Raw genomic sequence first — 22,779 nt, 5'->3', positions numbered from 1 at the left:
CAGGCTCTTTGCTGACAGCTCAGAGCCTGGAGGCTCCTTTGGATTCTGTGTCTCCCTCTCTGTCTCTACCCCTCCTCCACTCATACTCTGTCTCTATCTCAAAAATAAATAAACATTAAAAAATTTTTTTGAATAATTTTTAAAAAATGGATGAGTGAAAAAAAAAAAAGGATGATGAAGTCTACCTAATTTACCAAGGTCTGAGGTTTGGCCAAATTTTTCAGCTTAGGTTTTCTTCCCCACCCCTCCCTCACCCCGAATCTATTTAGAAAAAATGACTTTTAACTATCTCAAATGGGGGTGTGATGTGACTATATATTATAAAAATGACCATGAACTTTAAAAAAAGAATAAGGTGTTTTTAGAATGGTAATGTTACCATGCCACCTTCCCACTTGGCCCCAAACCATCCAGTAAGGTTGGCTTGTGATAAGAGCATTGTGCATGAATTCTTATCTTAGAGAAGAAATAAAGCATTCTTATTCAAATTGAGTTGAATGTGGAAGTGCAAAGATGTTAAACTTGAGTAAACTGTGTTATTCAAATTCACATCAGGGGCGCCTGAGTGGCTCAGTGGGTTGAGCATCCAATTTTGGCTTAGGTCATGATCTCACAGCTCGTAGGTTCCAGCCCCTGGAGCCTGTTTCAGATTCTGTGTCTCCCTCTCTCTCTGCCCCTAACCCACTCACATTCCATTTCTGTCTGTCTCAAAAATAAATAAACATTAAAAAAATTTTTTTTATTAAAAAAAATTCACATCAACAATTTCATCTTTGCTCACATTCCTCCTTGTGTTGAGACATTGAGATGATACATCATCAAAACAGAAAACTAAGTACACAAATAATTACCAGTACAGGTTTTACTTCCTGTGAGAATGCAAAGATGCTAACTAAGGGCTGATGTGCAGAGTGGATGTCCTTCCCGGGTTTAAGGAGGGTTTCGATTGATGCCACTGGCCCACCACTGGTTGAGTACCTTCAGTTAATTTTCCAAGAAGTGATGATGTAGTTGTGATGGCCTGATTTGCCCAGTTTCACTTGGGACAAAAACCATGCATTTCTGAAATGGCTGGCTAGAGAAATGAAGCCCAGCCTACAGATGTGGATGGGGTCAAGTAAAACAAAAGAACCGAAGTAGGTATCAAATGTGCTACATACGCTCCATGAGCACCAACCTGTCCTCAGCGAAGCTGATCTAATTACTTCTACACATAAAGAAATAGTAGCTGGGGTGAAGGCCAGACCTTGCATATTGGAATGCAAGGTTGGAAAGCAGGGAATAGGAGGGATTCTGGTTGGAGACAACCATTATCTGACTTTAATGACCCAAGTAACAACTTTCCAGTCAGCAAAGAGTTAGATAGTGAGCAATGACACATGAAATCATAAAACCACTGTGATGTTGATGCCAGTGCTAATGGGACGAGAGATTGCCAGTCTGTGCTTGTCACTGTCCTGTAGGCAAAGCTTGATGGCTCCATTTGGAAGAGCTCCTTTCCAAGGCAGAGATGCAGCAGGCTCTAAAGTGAACCCATGAGACGTGAATTTTATAGACTTAGGAATTCTTTGGCTTTGTTTTTTTTTTTTAATTTTTTTTTCAACATTTATTTATTTTTTGGGGGACAGAGAGAGACAGAGCCTGAACGGGGGAGGGGCAGAGAGAGAGGGAGACACAGAATCGGAAACAGGCTCCAGGCTCTGAGCCATCAGCCCAGAACCCGATGCGGGGCTCAAACCCACGGACCGCGAGATCGTGACCTGGCTGAAGTTGGGCGCTTAACCGACTGCGCCACCCAGGCGCCCCTGGCTTTGTTTTATCTCATGTCATATGACTTAAGAACATTTTACAAATATCTAGAACTTACATCATTGTCTAAACTGGTCCTCAAACTTCAGCCTGCATCAGAACCACATGGAGAGCTTTTCAGAACAGATTGTGGATCCCAGACACAGAGTTTCTCATTTGGTAAGGTATGCTACTGGTGGGGTGGGGATTGGGAGGAGGTGCACTTTGAAGACGACTGGCCTAATGCAATACAAAAGAAAGAGGGTCTTTTCTCGCTGACAAGTTGTCTTAGAGCAATTTGTGGTTTGCTAAGTGAACCTCAATAAGCAGTTCTTTAGAAGCAAGGATATATACACATAGATATAAAACCGAACTGTAAGGGTTCAAACAGAAGAGCAGAGCCAGTAGGAGATCTTAAATATGATGCAGTTGTGGGGGCTAGTTAAGCAAGCCTAATGTCTATAGGACAGTTGATCAAGAAAGTATTATGGGAGAGCCTGGGTGGCTCAGTCTTGATATTGGCTCAGGTCATGATCTTGCAGTTGTGAGATCGAACGCTGTGTCAAGTTCCGTGCTGAGTGTGGAGCCTGCTTGGGATTCTTGTTCTCTCTCTCTCTCTCTCTCTCTCTCTCTCTCTCTCTCTTTCTGCCCCTCCCCCACTAGCGTGCACAGTCTCTCAAAATAAATAAATAAACTTTTAAAAACAAAAGAGTATCATGAACAGGTTGGAACTCCACAGGGAAAAAGTTGTTTGGGGTCCCTCAGCTTAGGAAGTTTTTTGGGGTCCCTCAGCTTTCTTTTAAAGGGCTCTCCAGATTAGGGCAGGTCCATGAAGGATAATATCCCTTTAATTTTTTTTAATTTTTATTTATTTAAGTGATCCCTATACCCCATGTGGGGCTGGAACTCATAACCCTGAGGTCAAGACTCACATGCTCTTCCAACTGACCCAGGGTGCCCCCCCTTCCCTTTAACTAACTTAAAGTCAACTAATTAGGGATTTTAATCACATTTTCAAAATACTTCCACAGCAGCAACTAGATCAGTGCTTGGCTGTATAACTGGGACTGTAGTTCAACCTATCCAAGCTGATATATCCAAAACTTATCACACACCTCTATACAAATCAGTCAGTTTGGCTTTTGAGGATGAACAGTAACTGTGGAATAAAATTATTTTCTTTTCTTTGTTATAACCAACAGCACCACACATTTCATAAAAGTCAATAATCACTCCTAAATTATATCTTTTCCTCAGCACCAGCAATAGTAGGACATACACAAAAAAACGGAGTGGAAAGGGCTTTGACCTTGTAGAAAGGTGGAGCTTCATGCACATCCACCTCTATTTCTTTTACAAGCATGCCCTTGAACACGTTCCTTAAAATTCTTGATCCTCACTCTTCTGAGATGTAAACATGAAAGACTGTCCACACTGGTTAGAGCAAGAGAGCTGCAGGAGCTCAGAGACATCTCGTGGCTGACCGTGGATGGTTGATGACAGCAGGGCTGTTCTCCTTACCTCTGTGTGTGAGTACACCTTCTCCAGAGTGAGACTTTGGGACTTAACCAAACCACTTGTCTGTATCAGTGGAACTTAGCCCTGGTCATATAAGAGAACTGCCTGAGAGGTTTTAAAACTACCTGTGACAGGTCCCAGCCCAGACTAATAGAGTCAGAATCTTTCCAGGTAGGGCCTGTACACCTTGTAAAAGCTCTCCAAGCGATTCTCATATATAGTCAAAGACAAGACCCACTCAAGTTGCCTGGCTCAGTCAGTTGAGCGTACCACTTCCACTCAGGTCATGATCTCGTGGTTTGTGAGTTCGAGCCCCGCATCGCAGAGCCTGCTTAGAACTATCTCTCTCTTCCTCTCTCTCTGCCCCTCCCTGATTTGCACTCTCTCACTTCCAAAATAAATAAATAAATTTTAAAAACAAAATAAGACCCCCTCACCGAGGCTAGTTAGCACCTGCCCCTCCACCCCATCTCACACCCATTGCCTAAACCTACAGCCTGGCTGTCCCTCGTTCCAAAAGCACTCTGTTCATTGTTGAAATAGTCTTTCTTTTCTTGGTGATACTGATTTTTAAAATAACCTAACACAAGGGAAACAAAACCCAGCTTGAAAACCTTAAGTTATCCCTTCTTTCACCTCTTCATTTAAAACCAACACAGGTGACACCCTCCATGATTAAAATTCATGTCAGAAGTACCTACATTGTATAAAATATGATGAAGTTAAACTTTATTTCTCAAATGATGATATTTACATTTTAAAGACAGGGCTTCTTTTAATGTGATTTTAAAATGTAATGTTTCATTTTTCATTAATGTCTTTATTTTTATATATGCCCATAAAAGATTATATATACACACACAGACATATATATATACACACACACACATATGTATGTGTGTGTGTGTATATATATAAATGGTGGTCTAGCAATCTGCATCCACATGCACACACAGAGAGTGGGAGGTGTAGAGAGGGGGAACATTTGTTGGAAAAGATGTAATTAGAAATAGACATCAATCTATATATTTTCATCAAATGATGAACAATACTATACTATACTATACTATACTATACTATACTATACTGCATCTTCATTTCACCCATACAGGTCTATTTATTAGTATGTGACGTGGTTTTATCATTTGGTATTAGAAAAAGACAAAAGGCGGGGCACCTGGGTGGCTCAGTCGGCTAAGCGTCTGACTTCAGCTCAGGTCATGAACTCATAGCTTTTGAGTTCAACTCCCACGTCAGGCTCTGTGCTAACAGATTGAAGCTTGGAGTCTGGAGCCTGCTTCTGATTCTGTGTCTGCCTCTTTCTCTGCCTCTCTCTCTCTCTCTCTCTCTCTCTCTCTCTCTCTCTCTCCAAAATAAATAAATATTTAAAAAAAGAGAGACAAAGAGAAATGGTGAGGATAGCTGTATCAGGATTGTGGTTGGAAGCAAATAGTGGAAAATACAATAAAAATGATACAAGCAAGTAGACTAGTTTGCCTGGAGTCTCCTAACAAACTACTATAAACTGGAGGGGATGGGGACGGGGGTGCTTGAAACAATCTTCTACTGGCGTCTCACAGTTGTGGAAGGCAGAAGTCCAAAATCAATACATTGGCAGGGCGATGCTTCCTCTGAAGTCTCTTGGAGAACAATCCCTCCTTGCCTCTTCCTGCTTTGGTGGCTCTGGGTGTTCCCATGGCTACATCATTCTAGGATCTGCCTTTGTCTCCATGTGGTCTTCTCCTTTTATCCTCGTGTCTTCTGTCTCTTTTGAGGATATTTGTCACTGGATTTAGGGTGCACCTGGATAGCCCAGGATGACCTTATTTCAAGATTCTTAACTTTGTTACATCTGCAAAGAAGCTTTCTCCAAATAAGGTCACTTCCCAAGTTCCAGGTGTCAGGATATTGACATACCTTTGTGGGGGCCACCATTCAACCCACCACAAGTAAAAGGTTTATATGTCTTGAGTAACAAGAAGTCCTGGGTAGGCCACCTCTTTCCTTCTTTTCCCCTGGCCACAGTGCAAAGATTTTCATCTTTAGGCTCAGAAGCCTCATCACTGCATGATGCTTGATGCATCCCTAAGCAACACATCCATGGTCCCAGCAGGAAGACTGAGGATGGGCAAGACATCCAAAGGAGGCAAGCAAACAGGGCCTGTCCACTTCAGAAAATCTTTCCTGGAAGGCTCACCTGGTGACCCCAACTTGCATTTCATCCACTAGAACTGGATCATATGGCCACCCCTGGCTATAGCCGGTCTGGAGAAGTGAACATTTTATCTTCCCAGCCCCTGTAACAGAGGAAGGCAAGGATATAAGAATTGTGGATGGCTTGTGGGTGGTCAATCCTTAGCGTCTTCTGCAAGTATTAAAAGGGAGAGCATAATATTGGCTTAAGACCTAGATCCTTCAGGAACTTCCCAGTGACATGCTAGAAATAGAGCGGAACACCTCTTTCCACATGTCAACACTATTTGGGTTTGGCTCCCCTGTATGGATGCTGGACATTTATGTAATATTTTCTGAATACTGATGATACATGTTTTGAGTCTTTAGATTAAGGGGTACCAATAAGATTGCCAGATTTGCAGATAAAATATAAGACACCAATTAAACTTGAAATTGGATAAACACTGAATGAGTTTTTAGTATAAATATGTCCCAAATATTGCATGGGATAATCCAATGTTAATCTGAAATTTGAATTTAACTGAGTATCTTGTATTTTACATGGCAATCCTAGGTAGGAACCTCTACCATGGGCCAGAGTATTCACCCTTCACCCATGGACTAACCCTTCAGGGGTAAGATTACTGCCTATTCCTACCATTGTAAAGATAAGTTTTAAAGTGAAGATTGATGGGCGCCTGGATGGCTCAGTCGGTTAAGCATCTGACTGCAGCTCAGGTCATGATCTCACATTCATGAGTTTGAAGCCCAACATCAGACTTTGTGCTGACAGCTCAAGAGCCTGGAGCCTGCTTCAGATTCTGTGTCTCCCTCTGTCTCTGCCGCTCCCCTTCTCATACTCTGTCTCTCTCTTGTGCTCTCAAAAATAAATGAACATTTAAAAAATTTTTAAGTTAACATTGATGACACCATTTATGGGAACCATGATTTGAGAGGAAGAAAGAACTGATCACTTCCAAAGAGAAATATTTATAATTCAGAGATATTCCTTTTAAACATTAGCCTTGTCCCTTTTTAAAATGTTTATTTGTTTTTGAGAAAGAGAGAGAGAGAGGCAGAGAGAGAGGGAGAGAGAAAATCCCAAGCAGGCTCTGCACTGTCAGCACAGAGCTTGACACGGGGCTCAAACTCAAGAACCATGAGATCATGACTTGAGCTGAAATTGAGTAGGACGCTTAACCGACTGAGCCACCCAGGTGCCCCTAGCCTTGTCCTTTGAGGGACAATCCACAGCCTAGGTAAGCAAGTTCATTCTATGAGGAAGATTATCTGTTCCCCAAATCTATTTAAGTAGTAGTCTCAGGCTATGATCAAGGTATAGGTATAGGTTTCTAGATGGTGAGTCTAATGTGTGGATGCTAAAGGCTCTAAGAATATACTGTTATAATTAATCTGTTATAATTTTGCAACATTTAAAAAATCTTCTATTGGGAATTAAGGTCCAACCTTCAGGATAAATAATTGTACAGAATCCAGGGCAAGCCCATTGTCGTTGTTGTCATTGTTTGTTTTGAGACATATTTTATCTAAAATACATTATTGGCATTTGTGCTATTTTGCTACTAAAGAATGACTTCTAACCTGGCAGGGAAAGCCTCTGGAAAGAAGTGGAAACTAATTTTATCTGCTGTGGGGTCATTTAACAAATGAGCTTCTCCTCACCCTCCACCCCATGGGCTTTCACAGAGAGTTGTGAGAAAAATGGGATAATCAATATTACTGCAAAGAAAAAATATATATAACATTAGACAAGAGTATTGTCTCACTAATTTGTGTGCTACATTAGGAGAAAGGAGAAATAACTTCTTCTCATTGATTTTAGAAAGTATATAATTGAGGCCAAAGTTTATCATGAAATTGGTTAAAAAAAAAATGCACCTGAAAAAAAAAAAAAACACTTGCCTTGAGAATGAACGTAGACAATGGTCAATGTCAAGTCACTGCACCATTATAGGTCAGCAAGTGGGGACAAAATTGGGTAAGGAAATTAGAAACTTAATGTACAGATGTCAAATGTTCTAAAGGTAAAAATCACTTCTACTTAAAATACTTGGGCCACAAAACTGACACTGATTGGAGTAGATTTCTATATCTGCTTCAAAATCCACATAAATTCCAGAGACAGTTCCAAGAGTACACACTTCTACTTTCCAAATAATTTCTTTGTATTCTTATTAAATTCGGATGTCATTCCTACCCATTTGGACTCCCAAATCCCTCTCTCCATGGATTTGTGTACATTGATGCCCAGTGACAATAAAAGCTCTGTATGTGCTTGGAAAAGCTTTAACGTGATAATGGCAGAGTGGAAAAATCCATCTGTCATTGCTGCTGGCCACACTTCCCACGTTTGCCCACCACAGGGCATTTGCCTTCTTTCCCACTGCAGTGCCTATGAACTTGGGATTTTTCCACCACAAGAAAAAAAATGAATAAAGAACTTCAAATACAATTAGTCTAAAATAGACTTATTTAGCTGTCGAATGTAATTCACAAAGAATGTTATTGACTTTAAGAGGGGGCATAGGTTTTTGTGTTCATGGTTATAATATTTTGTCTGCGATTATAGTCACATGAGCCTTCAATATCATTTCCCTTCTCAAAACATAATGCTGACAACTAACTAGCAGGGACTGGCCAACTAGAGGACCATTGAGTGTGTCACATCTAGTGAAAACTCATTAATCCTGTGGTTTAAAAATTCTCTCTTACATAGTGGGCAGAAAAAAATTTTTTTGGTCTAGGTATTTTCTTCCTCCTCTTGTACCAGTCTAATTTCTTGGAAAGGGCAAAAATGGACTAAGCTCAGGCAGCCAGCTGGAAGGTTGGCTTTAGAAAATGCTCTTAGCTCTATGGCAACAACAAACAGAATATGAAGGCAGAAATAGTGAGGGCTGTGACTTTCACCACGGGTTTTTGTTTGCTTTGGAAGGGGCCCTACCTATTGTCAGGGCTCAGGAGTATTAGGCACAAGGAACAGCCAGAAATGGATCTCCCATCTCTTTTGCTTTGGGGTGTGGTTCTTTCTAAAGAAGAGAAAATGGCAGAATCTAGATAGGTGACCAGAGGAAGTTGAGGTGAATAATCACTCCATGTATCAGAGCAGTCTTGTCATTACACCATCAACAACAACAACAACAAAACAATGGCGGCTACCATTTACTGACTACCCATTATAGGCTAGATATTTTTAGACGGCAAAACTGAGGCTTTGAGGGGTAAAGTAACTTATCCAAAGTGATAGTGTCATTCACCTCCTGGCCTCTCTAGACTCCAGACCAGTGCCAAGAGTATGGATAGAATGCTCCCCAATTTTACAATAATATTCCCACTATTTCTTCAGTGTTTCTTCTTGTTGTCCTCCCCACCACCATATACACAGCATTCCCCTTAACCTAGAAGGACGTGGCTTGGTGGGTATGTACCTTGAATTTCTTATCGCATAAGACTGGACCACATTCAGCAGTGTTCTTTGAAGTTAGAAACTTAATGTGCAGATGTCGAATATTCTAAAGGTAAAATTCACTTCTATTTAAAATTCATGGTCCATAAAACTGACACTGATTGAAATATATTGCTGTATCTGCTTTAAAATCCATATACATTCCAGAGACATTGGGGCACCTGGGTGGCTCAGTTGGTTAAGCATCCAACTTTGGCTCGGGACATGATCTCACGGTTCCTGAGTTCGAGCCCCACGTCGGGCTCTGTACTGACAGCTCAGAACCTGGAGCCTGCTTCAGATTTCTGTGGCTCCCTCTCTCTCTCTTCCCCCTTCCCCTTGCTTGTTCTCTTTCTCTATCTTGCAAAAATGAATAAACACTAAAAATAAAAATTAAAAAACGTCATAGTGTTTGGATTTTTGAGATGCGGGTTTGAGACTCAGATATTACTCATTTCCTTCCTTATTCTACTCAACTAATATTTACTGAGTGTCACAAGCTAATTAATTATGAATCTATGAAAGCCTTAAGGGCTCCTCAGTTGTACAGGCCCTTTTCAAAGTCCCAGAAGAGGCTCACTTGGACACACATTGTTGTGAAATTTGCCATAAGAAGTTATTTTCACCATAATCAAGAGAACTGTCAGTTTCCACTCAGATTTCCCCACATGTTTTCTGGGAATTAAGGTCTGCTGGCATTTTGAGGGTTCTGGCTAAGGGAGAGCTGACTGAGGATGCAGGTTGCTGCTAACCATCCTGGGGTAGCAAGAGTTTCTGGAAATATGCTACCATTGCCTACTGCAGCAATCCTCCCAAGGTTTTGGCACAAAAGTGCAAGGCCAGTGGTCACTATGAATGTGTCCTAGAGCAAAGCATGTGGGTAGGAAGGAGAAACTAGCAGGATCCAGCCTTTGGAAAATTCTTCCAATCATGAGGTATGTAAAATTCAAAATAGTCATATCCATTCTCATAGTCTCCTGGTTAAAATAAAAACTATCTCTGGTCAGGAATGTACTAAAATGTGGCAAATACATGCACCAGGAAATGCTTTCTTTTTGATGAGAATTACATGTTCCAGATGTTATTAGATTTCCTACTTTTAAAGGATACAAACCCATATACCAAAAACAGTGAATTTGTGTGTGTCAAGTTGCAAATATTATCCCCACTGGCATTTCCAAAGATAGCATGAATCTTCCATCAGGCCATTACAACGAGGACATCACTGACAAACTGTTGAGTGTCATCATTTCAAAGAGTGTTTAAGATGGTCACTGCACAAGAACTTGAAATCTGATAAGTCTATATGAAAGAAACCTGATAGATGTTTCTCCAAATTAGACATCAATCTTATGCGACAATAACAAGCTGTAAAACTGAACCATCAATACAAACCAACCAATAAGTCAATCAAGCAATCGATTAAAAAAGAGCAAAACAGGAGTGCTTGGGTGGCTCAGTCAGTTGAGCGTCCGACTCTTGATTTTGGATAAGGTCATGATCCCAGGGTTGTGAGATCAAGCCTGACATCATGCTCCGGGGTGAATGTGGAGCCTGCTTAAAATTCTCTCTCCCTCTCTCTCTCTCTCTCTCTGCCCCTTTCCGTCACTAGTGTGCTCTCTCTCTCTCTCCAAAATAGTAATAATAATAATAATAATAATAATAATAATAAAAATATTGGGGAGTGCCTGGGTGGCTCAGTCAGTTAAGCAGTCAACTCTTGATTTCAGCTTGAGTCATGATCTCATGGTTCCTGAGCTCAAGCCCTGCAACACTGCTTGGAGTTCTCTCTCTCCCTCTCTCTCTGCTCCTTCCCTGCTCATAAACTCTCTCTCTCAAAAATAAATAAATAAAGCATTTAAAAAAATTTTTAATGAACAAAACAAAACAAAACTTAACTATACCAGAGGAGAAACCAAATTACCTTTTAATTTTCTCTATAGAAAATATTATAAAAATATTGTCATAAAAAGAGGTATTAAAGAGGATATAGCCCAAAATATAGAGAAAAAGTATCACAGACATGAATAGGCAGTAAATAAATGTCATTTTTTTGGACTTGGTGATTTTTATGCCAGTTTTGGGCTATTTAAAAAATAATTATTATGATTTCTACTGTAAATATCCAGTTTTATGCCTAATTTTGTATTGGTCATTTTGTATTCTTTTTTTTTTTTAAGAGGATCCTTCAGATTGTGTACTGTATAAGTTTCGGGGCCCATAAACCTGAAGGGAGCCCTGTTCATCTCCCACTAAGAACCAGTGACAGACAATGTGAATACAAAAATTCCCTTCCCTTCTGGAACTACATTCTGACAACATCAGCTGTTAAATAACTAAGTAAAATGAAACACACAGTAAGTTAGATGATGGTAAATGCTCAGGAGAAAATAAAAGTATGGAAAAGGGGTAAAAATGGTATGGAGGGGGATTTGCAGCTTTAGGTACCACAAGGGAAGACTATTGAGGAGCCCCTACCACCAAGAAAGAAGGGGTGTGGTAAGGAGTTTGGGGACAGAGTGGGTGTCAGTCAGAGTGAAGAAGTCAGTTCCAGTTAAGAGTATCTGAGTGGGGAGAGGGAAGGAGAAAGAGAGAGAGAGAGAAGGAGAGAAGGAAAGAGAGAAATGGGAATAAACAGGAGAAATGAGTCAGAAAGCCCAAAGGAGCAGGGACCCACAGATAGCACAGTGCCTTTGGCCATTACAGCCATGCTGGCTGTTACTGAGTGGCAAGGGAAATTATTGGAAGGTTTGGGGCAGCAGATTGACATGATCTGTCTTAACATTGTAACAGAATCACTCCAACTGCCGTTTCGAAAATAAACCAAAGGCAACAAGTGAGGAAGCTGGGAGCCAGTTGGAAGGGATTGCAATGAGCAGGGGAGAGGCGGTGGTGATGTGGACCAGGGTGGCGTGCAGCTGGGAAGATGTGGCTAGATGCAAGACAGAATTTGAAGGCAGAGCTGATGGGCTTTGCTTACATAATACAGGGGGGTTTGAGAGAAAGAACAGAACCACAGATGATGGCAAAGTTTTTGTCAGCGTGAACTGGGAGTGGAAGCGTGAAGTTACCCTTTACTGCAGTAGGTAAGGCTGGCCTTTTTTATGTTAAATTTGAGGTGCTGTCGAGTAGGTAGTTGAATATATGAGCATATATATGGGCTGGAGATACAAGATGGAGCTTTCTACGTGCGTAGGAGTGTGTGTGCATGAGCACGTTTTGTTAAGTTTATTTCTTTATTTTGAGAGAGAGAGCATGAGCAGCGCAGGGGCAGAGAGAGAGGGAGAGAGAATCCCAAGCAGGCTCTGCACTGTCAGCACAGAGCCCTACTCAGGGTCTGATCCCATGAACCGTGAGATCGTGACCTGAGCAGAAATCAAGAGTCGGAGGCTTAACCAACTGAGCCACCCAGGCACCACCATGTGAGCACTTTTCCCCAGGGTTGGAGGAGGGCTAACACAACAACAATAACCACAAAAACTGGGCAGAACACTGATGCTGAGTTTCCATGATTTTTCTAGCATTCACCCAAGTTCTAAACATTTTACAAACATTAACTCTATCATAACATTCTCTACGTGACAATTACATGCCATGGTTTGTGTCCTGTCCCAGGATTCCAAAAAAACCAGTGAACTATTAGGAATCTCTCTCACGCACTGCTGGTTTCATCATTTTAAAAGATTTCCAAACCCATATGGTGTATGGAACTCCACAGAAGCCAAAACCTGAAATTGCTTTTTTTATTGAATTTTTCTCTCTTCATTTCCTGCACACACTGGGGGTTGGGGGTTTTGTTTTTTATGACTTTATTCTTCACACAGTTGGTGAATGCTGGCACTTAAAAAATATTTTTAATAAAAAAAAATGGAAAAAGCTACACTGAATCCTGAATAGCGCCCCAGTTCTTTAGTACTTTTGCCATTTTCTGGGCGCTCAATGCTAAATTGGTTACTGACTAGCTCCTGAAGAATACCCAGTCAAGAAATTGATGGATGAGGAGATAGTCTCCAGAAATTGATATATGAGGGAAATTTTTCCAAAGGACGTGCTCAGCATTTGTTCCTTTAAGTTTTCCAAACTTCTTGAAATGAGGTAGATCACATGAAAGCCATCCACTATCCATATGTCATTATATATACCTCCTCCAGAGGTATCTTTGGTAAGGTGGAATTCAACAAGGAAAATGTACCCCAAAAAATCAATTACTCAAAAAACAGCTTTTTGTTTGTTCATAATATCGCATTTGAGAATGTTGCCATGGTACTTGACTTAATGGTTGTTAATTTCTCTTTCCATATAGATAATATCTATCTTTTCCTTTTTTCAAGTGTATTTATTTATTTTGAGAGAGAGAGAGAGAGCATAAACAGGGAAAGGGCGGAGGGAGAGAGAGAGAATCCCAAACAGGGTCCATGCTCAGTGCAAAGCCTGACACAGGGCTCGAACCCACAAACTGTTAGATTATGACCTGAGCTGAAATTAAGAATTGGACCCTTAACCAAGTGAGCCACCCAGAACACCCCTATCTTTTCTTTTTATATGAACATTCATTTTACAATTTTTTGCATGTAATAGCCACTTGATAAATATTTTTTACTGAATTATTTAAAGCTAAGTCAACACTTCATTGTAATAATAACAGCTAATATTTACTGAGGAATTTCAATGTTCCAGGCACTATGCTGTGTGCCTTATAGGTTCGGTCATTCAGTCTTTGAAATAACCCTATAGGCAAATCCTATCTCTTTCCTCCTTTACAGGTAATGGAATCTAGATACGAAAGAGTCAAGGAACTTGCCCAGGATCGGAGTAGCTAGTAGAATTTCAATGTAAGCAGTCTGGATTTAGAGCTGGTAGGTGCCCTTACACAGGATTCTAGTACTGCCTTCCAACAGAGTATGTTGCCAATAAACACATCGTGCAGTTTTACACCTCATGAAAAGCCTCGCTTTTTTGAAGGCTCAGATGAAGTTATGCATATGCATTATGCATATATGCAAAAGTGTGGAAATTGTTTTGGTAGTTGTATTACTTTAGTTTTCCAGATGGACAAAGGGGTGCATTCCATGCTGACCTTCCCTAAATGAGAACCTCCTGTTTCCCTAATGAGTATTTGGATCAATTTCAGCAATAAATAAGGATATAGTGAGTCTTCATTAACGGTTGGGCCATCAGGGGCTGTGCAGGGTCCCTTGTCCCTTTCTTTCTGCTGTCAGTCACAGGTGCTATCTCGGGGCTCTAGTTTGGAAGCCCTTCTCCAGCGTGACATGTACTTTCCATCTTGCCTGTTGCAAATCATTGGGCTCTTCTGCTGGGTATTGAGTCTTGCCCTTTATTGCTTTTCCTCTTATTGAGCCATCACACACCCAGAGGCAAAAATAAAGAAAGCACGTTACTACTGCATTCTTACTTGGAGAGAATGAAATCTGTGAACAGGACCCCATGAATAAACATTTGTACCAAAGCAAGACACTATCACAATTCACAATTAAGAGACCAAGGACATGAGAGAAACATGTCAAAGGGAAGAAAGCAGAGAAAAATGGCACTGGGCTACCAGCGAGTTCTGATAAGGATTGTTAGCTTTCAAAAAAGAAAATACCTTAAGGTCCCTCATAATATCCTTATACTTTTCCTTTTCTCTCAAGCCACATAATGTTAAAACACAGTGAATTTCGGGGATCTGCTTCATTATATCATGTTCCTTCCTCACAAGATTCACTGTTTAACCCACAGGCAACATGTAATGGAAGACGTGATTCTGACATTCACATGACTTTCCCTCTGGCACAGTTAGGCTACAAGTATAGAAGGCTGTGCGTTGTGTCACCAAAGGTATATGTTTTTAACCCCGAAGCTACTTTAACTCTCTCAATAGCCTATTAATTAGGTACTTGAATCCCCAGGTCCTGGCCTCTAAAACCAGCAAGCTGGTGAGTGTCTTCAGGATTTTTGTACTATTCCAATATACAAATATATTGGTTAGATTCTTCTACATCACATTCTGTATCTTCCCTAAACTATGTCCTTGCCAAACTCTCTCCTCTGGATTCTAAGCAACTTGAGGCCAAGAACCTGTGAAGTACATATTGGAATCCATCCCCAGACTTTACAGATGCTCAATAAATATTATTAAACTGAAATACACTCAATATTTATAATGCCTAAAAACTTTTCTTTTGATGGGCAATATTATGATTCCCTTTCACCCACCTTCAAGTTTATAAATCATATCATTATTACCAAAGATGAGTAAGAGTTTGTTCTGGAAAGGAACATATGTAAATGAGGGTATGAATGACTATTTTCAATTTCATGCAGAGGATATACACTGCAACCACCAATTTGCATTGTAAATATTGTAATTAGAACAGAGACAGTCCCTGGCAATCTTTGAGAAAAGTGTGCTGAAACAGTTTTAGAGAAAGCTTCTGTTTTCCTAAGCAACCTGTGTAGAGATTTAATCTAGAGATTATTTAGGTCAGAGATGAGATTTGATAAAGCCTTAGCAAACCCCATCCACTTGTGAGTCCTCCACCTGAAGAACATAAAAGAAATTTATTTCATTTTGTAAATATTTACTTGGGCTAGTTTCCCTTGTACTGCAAATCTTGTTATTTTTTTCCAACAGCATCCAAGGACCAAACCCCCTGTCTATTAGAAATGATCCTACGTCATCCTAACATTTTATGCAAAACTGATCTTAAAAATAACCACTAGATGGCAATGAATCGGCATACAAATGTAGGTCTTGGGACAATTGCCATTAATAGTTCAAAGGGGCAAGAAGAGAACTAACTCCTCATAGATGCTTAACACCTTCCTCTCCTTAGCATCTGCATACACCTGAAGGATCCCAGAAACCATGGCTCACCATCGAGGGGGTGGCTTGATGGGGTTGGTGAACAGGGACATGACAGAAGCCGGCAGAGAAATTCCAGGCCGAGTGAAATGAGCACATGAGCTTTGCGATCAGACAGACCTGAGTTTGAGTCTTTGCTCTATCACTCGCTTGATATTGGGATGGTGGGATGAATTGCTTAATTTTGCTGGGCGTCAGCATCCCCAGCATTTAGATGGTAATATTAACACCTCATTCATAGGGCACAGTGATGATATTCGTGCAGCATTTTCATGTGAAAGGTACTTAGTAAGTGGCTGCTATTATGGGGCTATGGTTTGTTACCTGAAACCATTGGGATCAGATTTGTTTTAGAATTCAGAATTTTCAAATCTTTAAATGATAAAGCATAACTTATATACCTGTGCTTCGGGGTGGATGGGCAGCATTCCATGATCAAACACGTTTCTATTTCTGTAGGAAAATATGTTCATGCCAAATGGAATAAATAATATACCCAATTATCAGCATGAGCCAGGTTTTGTCACCAATGAGTTAGAAAAATGCTTGGTTTTCAGAGCAAAAGGCTTTTGGAATTGTAGATAAGGGACTGCGGCCCAAAGTATCCATTTATAAACCATTTCTGCCAGGTCCTATGGGCATGTTACAGAACCTATTAGCCGCATGCCTTGAGGGAAGGGTGGGAAGAATGTTGATCTGGTCCCTTTTATTACCAGGCAGACCTCAGTCCTTCTGGGTAAACTATTGTGCTAACTACTAGTCTACAGAATTTTGTTTTCAGAATTTGCACCCGACAAAATGACCGCAAAAAAGCGAAGGAAAATACATAATGTTCTGTACCTGAAGAGAAAGGCTTATCATAGAGCAGGCATTAAGAGCTCAAAATCAGAATAATAGCATTTACCAAGTAAAGTTATATTCTAACATTTTCTTCCCGGCAAGTCTTACTTTAAAAGGCATTGATAGAGACATATAGTGTCATGTTCTAGGAAAGATATTACTTCAAAGCTATTGAAATCTTATTTTGGGGAGCTCGTCTGTTCTTAGCATGTCGCATTCAAATTTCTCCTTAATGTTTTTAACAAAGTGTTTTCAATCTTTCCATTTGTGCTTAGGCAGCCTCTCCTCTTAGACTGTCAACACTCAAGGACAGAAACCAGCCTTTCTCCTGTTTTTCTTTCTTTGTAACCTGAGGAAGCTTATAACTTGTATAGCACTGTGTTTGAAGAAGATGTTAGATAAATGCTAGCTTTCTTAGCTCTAAATAGGACAGATGCTTCCATCATAATTCAGATATTCTAGGGGAATAAGACACATTTGGGAGTTACATTAACTCTTTCAGAAAACAAATACATCATATATAGCCCAGAGAAAGACATTTCTCTTAATGGTTTGAAAGAGCTGGACGCAGAGCTTATAACAGTAAATAAATCTGCCTTACTATAATCTGGAATTGGATTTCTCCTGCATTCTATATACATGGGATCTAAAATGAAAACGTATCCTAAACAGCAGTAGCATAAATTAAGAGCAATTTCAGGTGTGTTTTCTCAAAATTGGTAGCATGGGAGAACCATGTCCGCAGCTCTGCACACAGCCGCCTGTGATGTTTCTGAACAAGAAAAGTCAAGTCATGTTGCATTGTTTTGGGGAAGAGCATCACTCCATCAGTGGAGGTTGACAACAGTGAATGGAACAAGAAAGTGATCATGGGCTTCCCTAGATGAAAAATCTCTGATGGTCCTCAGAAGCCCAGAGGAGAAAGTCCAAATTCCTCATCAGAATAGTCATGGCTCTTCACGATCTGTTCTCAACCTACCCTTTCTTGGTCTCATCTTTCTATTTGTAACCCACTTTGGAATTATTTGTTCCATGTCCTTGCATTTTCTTAAACTCTGTCTCTGAGCCTTTTCTTCGCTTTGAATGCCTTTTTCCCCACCTCTATGCCTCTCTCCGCTTCTCTGCTTATGATAAATAGTCCACTCATTCTTTGAGTCTTGGTGCACATGAACTTTCTGGGCCATAGCACATTCTGTTTTAAAACATTTTAATCATCCTGTATATTTATCTACTCACTTGTGAACCCTAACAGGTTTGAGGGAAGAAATACTTTTTACTTATCTTTCCATCCTAGTACTGAACACAGTTACCTGAGGATTCATGGACATTTGATAAGTGTGTGCTATTATTGATGGCAAGTTGAGCCAAGCATGGTCTGACTCACTGGTATAGGAACTGTGATGAATGTTTTAAGAGAAGTACATGACTTTCCCTTTGTTACCTTGTTCTTCTACTCTTGAAATCCTAATTTACAGATGAGGAGACTGGGACCAGCTCAAGGTTATGCAGCCCATAAGTAACAGAGTCTTGGCCTTTTGTCAGGTATCCAGTTGCTGGTGTAGTGTGCTTTCCATGGGTCTGGCTTCAGCAAACAAAAAGGCACTGAGATCGCTTCATTCTCCCATGTCAGCATCCCCATGTGGTACCACTTAATGGTTTTCCAAGTGACTCCGTGGGTAAACATAAAATATGGTATGTTCTTCTCTCTTCTTTCTCTTAACTGGGTAAGTTAATATCCCAGAGGGAATTATTTAGACATATGGAAGAATTATTAGAGGGAGTACAGTTTGCTAAATCTCAGTGGGGATGGACTGTTCCAGGGGTTTTGCTTTGTAAGATTCATGCAATCCTAGCGGCTGTTTTTCAAGCTATTGGCCGATGGAGGACGGGGGAATCAATGACTTCCTTGTATCTGCAGAAATGTAGGAGCGTCCCTTGACTCTTAGAATACATCTATGTCAGGCGTTCATATTTAAGTTCTGTGTTTTTCCCATTAATTTCAAAGGAAACAGTGCAAATAAATATATTTGCTTTAACATTTTTGGATTGTGCAAATAGAACACAAAATGTCACATTTATCATTCATTTGAATGACTAGGTTAATTTTCCAGCATATTCTTGGCTGCAGTGAAAATTATATATCTTATGTCTAACTTGGTAAAAGTCCACCTTTGTCGTTTGTCACAATTTTTGCCATGTTCAATTCTCTAGTTGCTTTGTGAGGAGTTTTCTAAACGACTGTCTCAAAAAGTCAGCCAACAGACGCTCAGTTAAGATAAACAAAGTTTCCATTGTCTTGCTTAGGTGTATCAATTTTGTTCACCCTATGGTTCCTCATTCTCAAAACTGTTATCCTGAAAATCCATAATATGGCTAGTCTCTTGTTAACTACTATTGGTAGTTTTCTTTTTTGAATGCTTTATTTACAATATTTTTGTTTTTGTGGACTTAACTTTTTTTTATTATGGAAAATTCAAAATATGTTCAAAAGTAGAGATAATCAGCCATTGTGTACTCCTCATCCAGCTTCAACGATTATCAACTCCTGGCCATTCTTTCCCCCCTGTGCTCCCACCCAGCACCTGCCCTCTCTGAATCATTTTGAAGCAAATTTCAAATGTCAAATCATATCATCTGTGTTCTCTATGTATCTTCTTAAAAAAATAAGGATTTCCCTTTTTAAACATTTAAACATCAATAACCACCATCTCACCCCCTGCCCCTGCCAGGAGTAATCCCACAATCTTACTGACTCTCCAGTCAGTATTCATATTTCCCTAATTGTACTAAATGTGGTTTTTAGATTTCATTTCTTTGAGTCAGGATCCAGACAAGGATCACACATAACAGTTGATTTCTCAGTCATTGAAGGCCTCTGAAGTTAGCGGCTCTCCTACTTTTCCCAGCCCCGCCCCTTTCCTCATAATTGTTTGTTCTGCAGTTTCTCACAATGTGGATTTGCTGGTGGTATCCTTGTGGTGTCTTGTAACACGTTTGTCCCCCTGTCACGTGTGCTCCTTGTCAAATGATGTTATATCTGGATGCTTGATTAGATTCTAGTTATTTCCCTCCTCCCTCTTCTCCACAAGACTTCATAGATCATACTATTCACTTCCATGAGATAGATACTGTCTGTTGGACTCTCTTTATGTAATGTTAACTACATTGATGACCATTGATTGGATCTTTGGAAAGACAGGATAAATGCTTGATTCTTTCGTTTTGGCTACTGGTAAAATGATTTGGTTTGCTAATGTTCTCAAACATAACCAAACACTAAACATAGTTGATGTGTTGCAATTTTCTGCATTATTACTCTTACTAATGCTCTGATTGTCCTATGTTTAGTCAATGGGAGCTTATGTAATTAGGACCCTGAGTCCTTTGATATGATCCTAATTATATTTGAAAAGTTCTCTGATAGCTGCTTTGAAAAGATGTTCTAAGCCTGCTTCCTTTCAGTGAGAAATGAGAGATCACAATCCGGGTTGTGTGGGTGTTCATTGCTCCTAGATTGGTCTTCGTTTCTAGCCCTCTCAGTAAACACAACTAGGAAAAATGTATTGCTTTTTAAAGATAAAACACATTAGCGGTTTATACTGATATTTCCACTTTAAGTTCAGTAATTAATCAATCCTCTATCTTTATCTCCTTTCTCCCACACCAAAAATCTCTGTATTCAGTGATAGGAATATAATTACCTTCTCACATTATACACAATTGTCTCAGAATAATGATATTAAGACTCCCGCAAACATTATGTTTACTAAAAAATGTTTTTAAATTATATTATTATTAGCTATTATTTTTTCACTTAAGATATGGCCTACTAGAGTTGCTCAAAGTAAAGTTGCTAGGAAAAGTTCTCTGTTCCTGGATATGCCACCAACCAGATACTTAATTATAATATTACATATGATTTTAGGATTTATACTTTTTGCTTTGATTGAGCTACATTTTGTTTAGTTGCATATTTAAGGAAATTTAATGTTACTCTGTCCCCTCTACCCTACCTTACCCCTCCTCCTCTTAGAATTAACCATTTCAACTACCTTTGTTCTATTTGTATTTGTTTATTCTTTCATTGTTTTTTAAACACAAGCAAACATTATTTATATATTTAGATTTTCGTGTCAAATGTAAATTTATCTCCTTCATGTTTTATTCACTGTCTCTCTTTCATATATCTTTGGGTATTTAGAAAGGTGAGCTTTTAAAAAATAATGATCTCTTAATTTTAGTTATTATTTTTGCTGTGGGTAAATTCTTATCAAAACAATTCCCCCATGACTGTCATGACAGATACATTGCAGTTACTGATTATTGTGGGATTGGTATATGCTTTTCTGAAATCATGTGCCCATCCTGTTAAGACTGTCCCTCCAGCCACCTACAAGCAGTGTGCTTTTTCTTTCTGATGGGACAAGTGTTTGTTCACAGCAAAAATGAAACCAATAGAAATATCTAGTCGCTGTATCTCCATGTTATCAAGGATTAAGTAAATTACTAGACTTACAGAGAGAGCTACTGGATTTAAAGAAAAGCCCCAGTCATTTTCTGTATCATGCTAGTCACGGACATATTTTTGTAGTTGTTGCATTTGGAGTGATTTTACACACAGGTAAAATATCTATCCACTTTGCTACATCTTCTGGAGTAGCATATTGATTCTGTTTGACCTAGTGTGTGTAGGTTGGCTAGGTTAACTATAAATTTTACTTCAGTAACAAAGAATTTGTTACTAAAAGGAGCATTAGGTCTTAAAGGGTTGAGACTCAATGTTCTGAAGTACTTGTCACCAAATGCTGCATTTTATCAAATCAAAGATGCTATCAATTGTAAGATGTGCCACTAAGAAAGATAAAAAATGAGGCCAATTAGGGGCGCCTGGGTGGCGCAGTCGTTAAGCGTCTGACTTCAGCCAGGTCACGATCTCGCGGTCCGTGAGTTCGAGCCCCGCGTCGGGCTCTGGGCTGATGGCTCGGAGCCTGGAGCCTGTTTCCGATTCTGTGTCTCCCTCTCTCTCTGCCCCTCGCCCGTTCATGCTCTGTCTCTCTCTGTCCCAAAAATAAATAAACGTTGAAAAAAAAAATTTTTTTAAATAATAAAAAAAAAATGAAGCCAATTAAACTATGAATTGTTTCCCATTGCAAAACTTCTGATTTTGGAGATGCTGAAACATGAAAAAATATATGGCTTCAAACTGATGAAATATTGGAATAATATCCATTATAATAAGAGCAGCTTCTCTTATGCATCAGCTAGATTCTGTGAGCATTACGGGTATTATCTCAATTAATCCTCACAACAAAAATGCTAAGTTAGCACCTAAAGAAACAGAAGGATACAATATTTTCCCAAGGTCACGAATTAAGTATGTGGGAGAACCAGGATTTGATAGATCTAACTTTATTCATTTCTCAAGGTCCAGTTGCTGTCTCTCCTTCCATGTTGCTCTCAGGGTAGAAGATGCCCATGATTCCTCTTAGTTCTTGGGAAAATGTGAGATAGATAGACTTTCCTCAAGTCCAGTCCCTCTTCCTTGAGCAGAAAGAAGCAGGGTAGGTGTGGAATCTGAAGAAGGAAGGTGCCTCCCTTCTCCCATGTGGGGTCACAACAGATGATGAGGTCATGGTGCTGTGTCAGGAGGACAGGCACACCAGAGTAAACATGACCTTCCATTTCAGTGGCTTACACATTCTTTGACTAGGACACAAGTGTAGAAATATATTTTTTTTTTCATTAAAAAAATTGAGGCAAAATGTCAAGCCCCTGACAACCACTAATCTGCTTCTTTTCTCTGTGGATTTACATACTCTGGGTAGTCCTTTGTAAGTGGAATCATATGATATGTGGGCTTTAATGTCTGGCTTCTTTCACTTTAGAACAGTGTTTTAGAGGTTCATCCATGTTGTAGTATGTATCAATACATCGTTCTTTTTTTGGCTGAATAATAATTAATTGTACAGATATACCACATCTCATTTATCCATTCATCCATTGACTTTTGATTTGTTTCTACCCCCTGGCTATTGTGAATAGTGATGCTGTGAACATTTGTGTACAAGTATTTGTTTCAAGACCTAGTTTCAATTTTTGTGAGTATATGTCCGGGAGTGAAATTGCTGGG

The sequence above is a fragment of the Felis catus genome, chromosome D3 (assembly GCF_018350175.1).
Source record: "Felis catus isolate Fca126 chromosome D3, F.catus_Fca126_mat1.0, whole genome shotgun sequence".
NCBI classification, from domain to species: Eukaryota; Metazoa; Chordata; class Mammalia; order Carnivora; family Felidae; genus Felis; species Felis catus.
Note: the sequence above shows the minus strand (reverse complement) of the source record.